This window comes from Sander lucioperca, chromosome 6 (genome assembly GCF_008315115.2).
Source record: "Sander lucioperca isolate FBNREF2018 chromosome 6, SLUC_FBN_1.2, whole genome shotgun sequence".
Classification (NCBI taxonomy): Eukaryota; Metazoa; Chordata; class Actinopteri; order Perciformes; family Percidae; genus Sander; species Sander lucioperca.
The window spans coordinates 27,607,696-27,615,353 of NC_050178.1; positions in this window are offsets into that span (position 1 = coordinate 27,607,696).

Consider the following 7,658-nt stretch of genomic DNA (forward strand, 5'->3'; position numbering starts at 1 on the left):
CCCAACCTCTGCAGAGGCCGTCTGTCGTGTGTGTAGCAATCGCAGGAGTTTGAAGTGACACAGACAGATATGCGTTTGTGTGTGTGTGTGTGCATGCATACATGACAGTGATTGTGTGTGCGTGCGTGTGCATGCATACATGACAGTGATTGTGTGTGTGTGTGTGTGTGTGACAGCAGTGTGAAACAGGTCAGTGTAGAGCGGCGACACAACGAGCCTCCACAGACATGAGATGAGAAACAGCCATTGATTCAGTTTTTTAATTAAAGGTCCTCTGGAGTTCAGGAATAATCAGCCGGACCAGTGACAGAAGTGTGTGTGTGTGTGTGTGTGTGTGTGCGCGTGCATATTTTAGCATATTCTCTACAATGATGATGATGTTAATGTTAGAAAAGATAGCTTCAGATTTAAAGATTCACTTGCTGTCAAATGTACGCACACACACACACACACACACACACACACACACACACACACACACACAGTTGACAGTGGCGTCAAGATGAGAATTTACAAAATGGCCATGAACTAGTGTCCTGAGTCTTTCTGCGGTGAGAGGGAAACACACACACACACACACACACACACACACAGATGAGTTATAAAACGACTGCAGTACAATACATGCTCACGTGTGTGTGTGTGTGTGTGTGTGTGTGTGTGTGTGTGTGTGTGTGTGTGTGAGAAGGGGATGCGACACACACATTGCAACTCAGTGATGCGTCAGTGGAATTCATGCATTTCTCCACACACAGACACGCACATTTAATACTTTTATGTATGCAGTGCATCGATGCGTCACTGCAACACACACACACACACACACACACACACACACACACACACACACACACACACACACACACACACAAACAGAGCTCCACTGTGACGTGATGCCTTGACTGTCACAAGGCCGAGCTTTGTCTGATTTTCTCTGTACTTCTCTGTCTTCTCTCTCTCTCTCTCTCTCTCTCTCTCTCTCTCTCTCTTTATTTTTTATTTTTCAGTCTCTGTCTCCCTCTGTCTATCTCCACCCTAGAAATCCTTTCATCTCTGTTTCTCTTTTTCTGGCACTTCTTTCCACTATTATTCTGAATATGACAATATTCTGAATTTGATACAGGTTATGTAAACAGCATATTCTGGTTGGATATTCAGAATAAGGCCTTTTTCCTAATACAGTATTTTCAGATTAAGACGTGTGATATTGTGGTATTATTCAGGTTTTAGAGGCATTCTTTAGACATGTATACAGCGCATTCAGAATCTGCGTCTCAATCGGGGTTTTTACTGCAGTTTGTGACAGTTTACGGCCTCTCGCCCGTTTATGGCTTATGGTCAGCTCTGTGCGTTGCTATGGTTGCTAACAGTTTGCAGGGCTGCAGACCCGGCCATTGGGTGAATAAAGCGTCGGCAAAAGTGATAAGAACATCAGAAAAAATACGTTGAAAAAGTGACAAATTAGTGACTGTGGACCTTGAGTTTGACACATCCCTTTTTATGGTGCCCTACAATACTAAGCTATTAAAATAAAATCTGTTGGCATTTTCATATCTTTAGGAGATTGAGGGGGAAGAGAGTATAAGAGATGAAGGAAGGATAAGAGATTTAGTCACAGAGAGCCAAAGTAAGAGAGGAAGCCAGAGAGACACGGTTTGAAGCAGACGGCCGGGGAATGAAAAGCAGAAACATCTTCCGTGAAAATGACAGAGATGACAGCGATTTGAAATGGAGAGATAAACAGAACGAGAGCCAGAGATAGACAAAGGACGATTTAAAGACTCGGTAGGCTTTGGGACATTTTTTTTTAAAAGAGAAAATGCATTCCGACTTCAATCCAGCAGACACTTAAAGAGAGAGAAATTAAGAGAAAGTGGGGGGCGATGAAACTGAAAAGTACTGTAGAAGATGGAACGAAGCGTAGCTAGAGGGAGTTGGCACACAAACAGGAGGCGCTTCATCTCTGTCTTTTGGTTTAATTTGCTAATGCACTCCCTGGATCCTGTAACAGTGATTGGTGGTGGGGGGGGGGGGGGGTGTGTGTTAATGAGAGTGAGACATCAGCCCTCATAAAGGGAGGAGAGGAATGACGGATGGCTGGGCGGAGAGATGGGGGAACTAACGACACAGAGACAAGAACTACATAACATGTAGACATAACTACCGTATATACGTCCAGCTTGTATTTACCTTCACAATTAGGATTGATAAGTGCTCGTGTTTCCACTGACAGACTCAGATTATTATTCTAAGTGTCTGACAACATTATGGAAAGGATCCCTTCAGAGATAGACCTTTTAAAACCTCTTTGAGACCTTTCTGTTTAACCAGAAACAGCTCTGAAGTCGCTAGCGCTAAACCCACCAGACTCCATTTAAAAAAACTGTACTTTTAGCGTGTATAGAGCCAACATATTTTCACATGTAAATCTGTAAACTATGTGTTTATTTCAACCAAAACTAGATTTGTGATGGTTGGAAAAGTGGAAAGATGACCCAAAATGGCTTTTCATAGTTTTATTTTGTTTCTGTCCACTTAGCTTGAAGAGTATTTTACGATGCTAAAATGACTGTTTATTTGCATGGAGTCTGGTGGGTTTAGCGAACGCGATTTCTAGGGCTGCACGTTATAAATATCTAATGCGATTCTTTTGACTGATATTATGAGTGCGATTTTATTTACGATATTAGAAAGAATGATCACTTTTGTATCATTATTCTTATCTTTATTGAAACATAATAGATAAACATTTATTGATTAAAGTGTGTTTTTTATTTTTTTTTTTGCGAGGATCTGTACCAAACAAATTTTTCAAGTTTTTCTTTTGTCTGTAGCATAACATTTGTAGGCTGGGACGTCTCTGCAGTGTCACAACATTTCGTTCTGAACGGTTTGACACATATTTAGCCTTAAACTAATATTGCCTGCGATTTGGATATTGCACTGGTCCATATGGTGATTAACTGTGCAGCACTACTCTTTACAACGAACATACAGAAAGACCTTTAAGGGAATCGTGCCATTTTTGTTATTTCTGACCGAAACACGGTACAGTAGCATCTTTTTAAATGGAAGGATGGGAGGATTGTAAGGAACATGGGCAGATTATTAAGGGCAGGATGAATAATGTAGATGGATGGACCAATGGAAGGGTGGATGGACTGATGGATGGGTGGATGGACCGATGGATGGGTGGATGGACCGATGGATGGGTGGATGGACCGATGGATGGGTGGATGGACCGATAGATGGGTGGATGGAACGATGGATGGGTGGAGGGATAGATGGATAGGTGGAGGGATAGATGGATGGGTGGAGGGATAGATGGATAGGTGGAGGGATAGATGGATGGGTGGAGAGATAGATGGATGGATGGAGGGATAGATGGATGGATGGAGAGATAGATGGATGGGTGGATGGACCGATGGATGGGTGGAGGGATAGATTGATGGGTGGATGGAACGATGGATGGGTGGAGAGATAGATGGATGGGTGGAGAGATAGATGGATGGGTGGAGGGACAGCTGATGGATGGACGGTCATAAACAGCTGACCGACACACACCGACCGCAGCATGCTCTTCCAAGAACAGATCAATGCTAACCTGCTCTAAGTGTGTGTGTGTCCGTGTGTCTGTGTGTGTGTGTGTGTGTGTGTGTGTGTGTGTGTGGCCAGCAGCAGCTTCCGACCCTTATTTCTTTATCTTCTTCCTTCTGTCTGCATCGTTCCGTCTCTCTTTCTGTCTGTCTCCTCCCTCCCCTTCTCTCTGTCTCTCTCTGTCTGTCTCCTCCCTCCCCTTCTCTCTGTCTCTCTGTCTGTCTGTCTGTCCCCTCCCTCCCCTTCTCTCTGTCTGTCTGTCTGTCTCCTCCCTCCCCTTTTCTCTGGCTCTCTGTCTGGCTGTCTGTCTCCTCCGTCCCCTTCTCTCTGTCAAACCTTTCTCTCTCCGTGTCTCGCTGCTTCTCTTCTGTCTTTAGAAACTCTTGTAGTTCTATTATTAGATCAGAGAGAATAATGATCGTGTTGGAAAATTTGCTTATGCTGACCTAGTTTTAACACATCCTTGTAAACTGTGAGAAGATGTGAGAATGCACACACACACACACACACACACACACACACACACACACACACACACACACAGGTATAAACTCAAAGACTTGTTTTATTCACATTGCAAAGCACAACCTCAACTGTTAAAAAAAGGAAAATATATGTTATGATTTTGTAAAAAAAATTTGTATCTCTGTTTTTAACAATTTTTTTTTTCTGCAAAGCATGGTTATTTTCCTGCATTAAGAACATTTGATTGATTCCAGGGGTTTGACTCACTAATGACAACGTATGTTCAGTTCAAACATCTGTTTGCTGATGGGGACTTGACTGTTTCCCCAAAAACTTGCAACAGATACATCATGCTCTCTTCATCCCCTAAATTCCAGATTGTCTGTCTCTCTCTCTCTCACTGTCTCTCTGTCTCGCTCTCTCTCTCTCTCTCTCTCTCTCTCTCTCTCTCTCACAAATATTCAAAAAGAGTTTCTGAAGCAGAGTCCATGAAAACTACTGCAGCATTGTTCTAAACAAGCTTGATCATTCTCCACTGGTGTTTGTGTTTGGGGCTTATTTTGAAGTTGTATTTCCCTCGGCTGCTGCTCCTCCTCCTTATGCTACCATCTGAGTTACTGAAATATTTAACAAGGCTCGTGCTATTTTTGGGGAACGCCTGCCATTCCCATTGTGGCTTAGTATCGCAACCTAATGGCTCTGGACTCGAGCACTGACTTAGCACTCACAGACTGCACTCAGGCTTTTTATTACATCCTAAAGGTGGAAAGACATCGTCATGAATTACGCTTTCTGGAGGAATCTGCAGAAACGCAGCCGGGGACAAATAGTTGCTTTTTTAAGGTTTCCGTCTCTCGGTTAGAGTGAGTTTTGGCAGATTCCTGTGTGGTTAAACCTGCTGTCTAGACCGGAGGTCTTCAAAGTTTTTTTTCAAGGACCCCTTAGCTTAAGAAGAGACCGAGCAGGGACCCCTACTACACATATTGTACAACATGTAGTTGCATATTAAACTGGGCTTACAATTACGTGTAGGGTGACCTAAAGCCTTTATACCATTAATGTCAAACTCAACTTCACTGAAGGCCACACTCCCATCAAGAGCCAGATGTTTAGTTTATTAATATGCTTTTATTCAAGAGAAAAGTCAAATATCTTTGGCCGTATTGTTGTATGCCTTTTAAAGTCTTCTCACTTACAGGTTGGTCAAAGTGAAGTCCTAAAAAGTCGGATAAAAAGTTCCTTAGCCATCATAGAAGAAATCGTCAAAAAACGTTGGAGAAAAAACGCCGTAAAATGTCGGAAAAGGTGGCAAAGAAATGTCGGGAAAACCGCCAAAAAAAACGTCGGATAAAGAGCCAAAAAAGTTTGAAAATGCACCAAGAAAAAACATTAGGGAAAAAACGCCAAAAAATGTCAGGAAAAAAGCGCCAAAAAAAACATCGGAAGAAGAGCCCAAAAACTTTGTGAAAATGCACAAAAAAAACGTCGGAAAAAGAGCTAAAAAGCTTCGAGAAAATGCACCAAAAAACGTTGGAAAACGCGTCGGCAAAAGTAATGAGAACATCAGAAGAAATACGTTGGAAAAAGCGACAAAAACTAGTTGGGCCAAACTCTACTGTGGCCCTTGAGTTTGACACATCACTTTTTATGGTGCCCTACAATACTAAGCTATTAAAATAAAATGAAAGATAGGTATATAAGCTTGTACAGGGAATATATGCTGAGCCTGAGTCATATCACCTCTGGATCTCCTAAATATGAGAGTCGGTAAACTTAATTTTCTCAATGTATCTTCAAAAGACATATTTTTCATTCCTGGGTAGCAGCAGTGTTTCCCATACATAGGTTGGACTTGGGCGCACCGCCCAGGTAGATAACCTCTATATTACATTTTCTCCCAATCAACAATGTATTTTTTCCAGCGCACAAAGACCGCACCTTCACGCCCCCCCCCTCGTGAAGTCGCGCTCCGCGTGCATGACAGCGTCAATGCTTCACTTCAGGCTCAGCGAAAAGTCAAAAAGAGAAAAGTCAAATATCTTTGGCCGTATTGTTCTATGTCTTATAAAGTCTTCTCACTTACAGTTTGGTCGACATGAAATCGGATAAAAAGTTCTTTAGCCGTCATAGAACAGATCCAATCAAATGTTGGAAAAAACGTTGGAAAAGGTCAACAAATGTTGGAAAAACTTCCAAAAAGAGCCAATGCACCAAAAAAAACGCGTCAAAAATGTCAGAAAAAATGCCAAACATTTTCTGAAAAAGCGCCAAAAAACCGCCTGAAAAAGAGCCAAAAAAACGTCGGAAAAAGCACCAAAAAACGCCAAAAAAAACCTGTCAAAACGTGGCAAAAAACTTCGGAATATGCGCCGGAAAAACCATCGGAAAAAGGGGTTACGGTTAGGGTTATAAATGTCTCTGTTTGTTTGTTCCTCTCACTTCACTTTTATTGCTGCAGAATGGGATTGTCAAGCAGCAGGGTTTCCCATACATAGGTTGGACTTGTGCGCACCACCCAGGTAGATAACCTCTGAATTACATTTTCTCCCAATCAACAATGTATTTTTTACATCGCACAAAGGACCGGTGATCTCCAGTCCCCCCCCCCCCCTCGTGAAGCTATCGTCAGTAGTAGCACGCTGCTGCTGGTCTTGGCGTGGGATTAACTGTATTAACTAACTGTGCAAACGTCATTTATCAGAGTCTGGTTGTTACCCCTGTCCGCCGCGGCAGTCTCCTCCACTCCATATCTTTATAACGGAGCTAACCGCTAACAGAGCTAATTGCTGCTAACGGAGCCTTCAGTTCCCGTCCTCCGTGCCTGAATCCATTAGCTGCATTTATGGACTTGAGCCGAGATTTTCTTAAGTTGGCTGTAAAAGTTTTGAACTACAACTCAGAGATGTTTGAATGACAGAAATCTTCAGATGAGATCCTACTGAATGCAACAAGGACGTGTATAGTAGCCTACAAAACACTGTGTCCTGCGGCCGCCGGCACGAGCTCCGTTAAATACAGTTTTGCCGTGTTTGTTTGTGCGTGTGCATTTGGATGTTGGATGAGTAATGAAACCAAATAAAAGCTGAGGAGCTCACGCAGGCAGACAGGACGGCGGGAGGCAGAGCGAGCCTGGGGTTGTATTTGCTCCGTCTGTTTGCTCCGTCGGGACAAACGTATCGACTGGAAGATGGATTTCTCTCCCCCGCGGTGGAACGGGGGACGGAACAAGGTCGAAGCCGAGAGAAAAGAAAGTTGATTTCCACTTGACGGTCTTTTGTTAAATATGAATCCAATATGCGGTGTCAGAAAAATATAAATGGAGCAGCATGTCTAGAATGTCCGTTTCCTGCAGGCTGTTGTTACATTAAGGGACTGTGAGTCAGCACATATTCAGAAAACGGAGATGTTCTGATACTATTACACTGTAAAAAACATCTCCTCACTATCTGCTATCTGCCTGTCCCCTGAACACACTGTAAAAAAACATCTCCTCACTATCTGCTAGCTGCCTGTCCCCTGAACACACTGTAAAAAAACACGGTCTCTGTAGACAGCCCAGGCTCCACAAACGGCAACAAAATCAAACTGGCCAACCT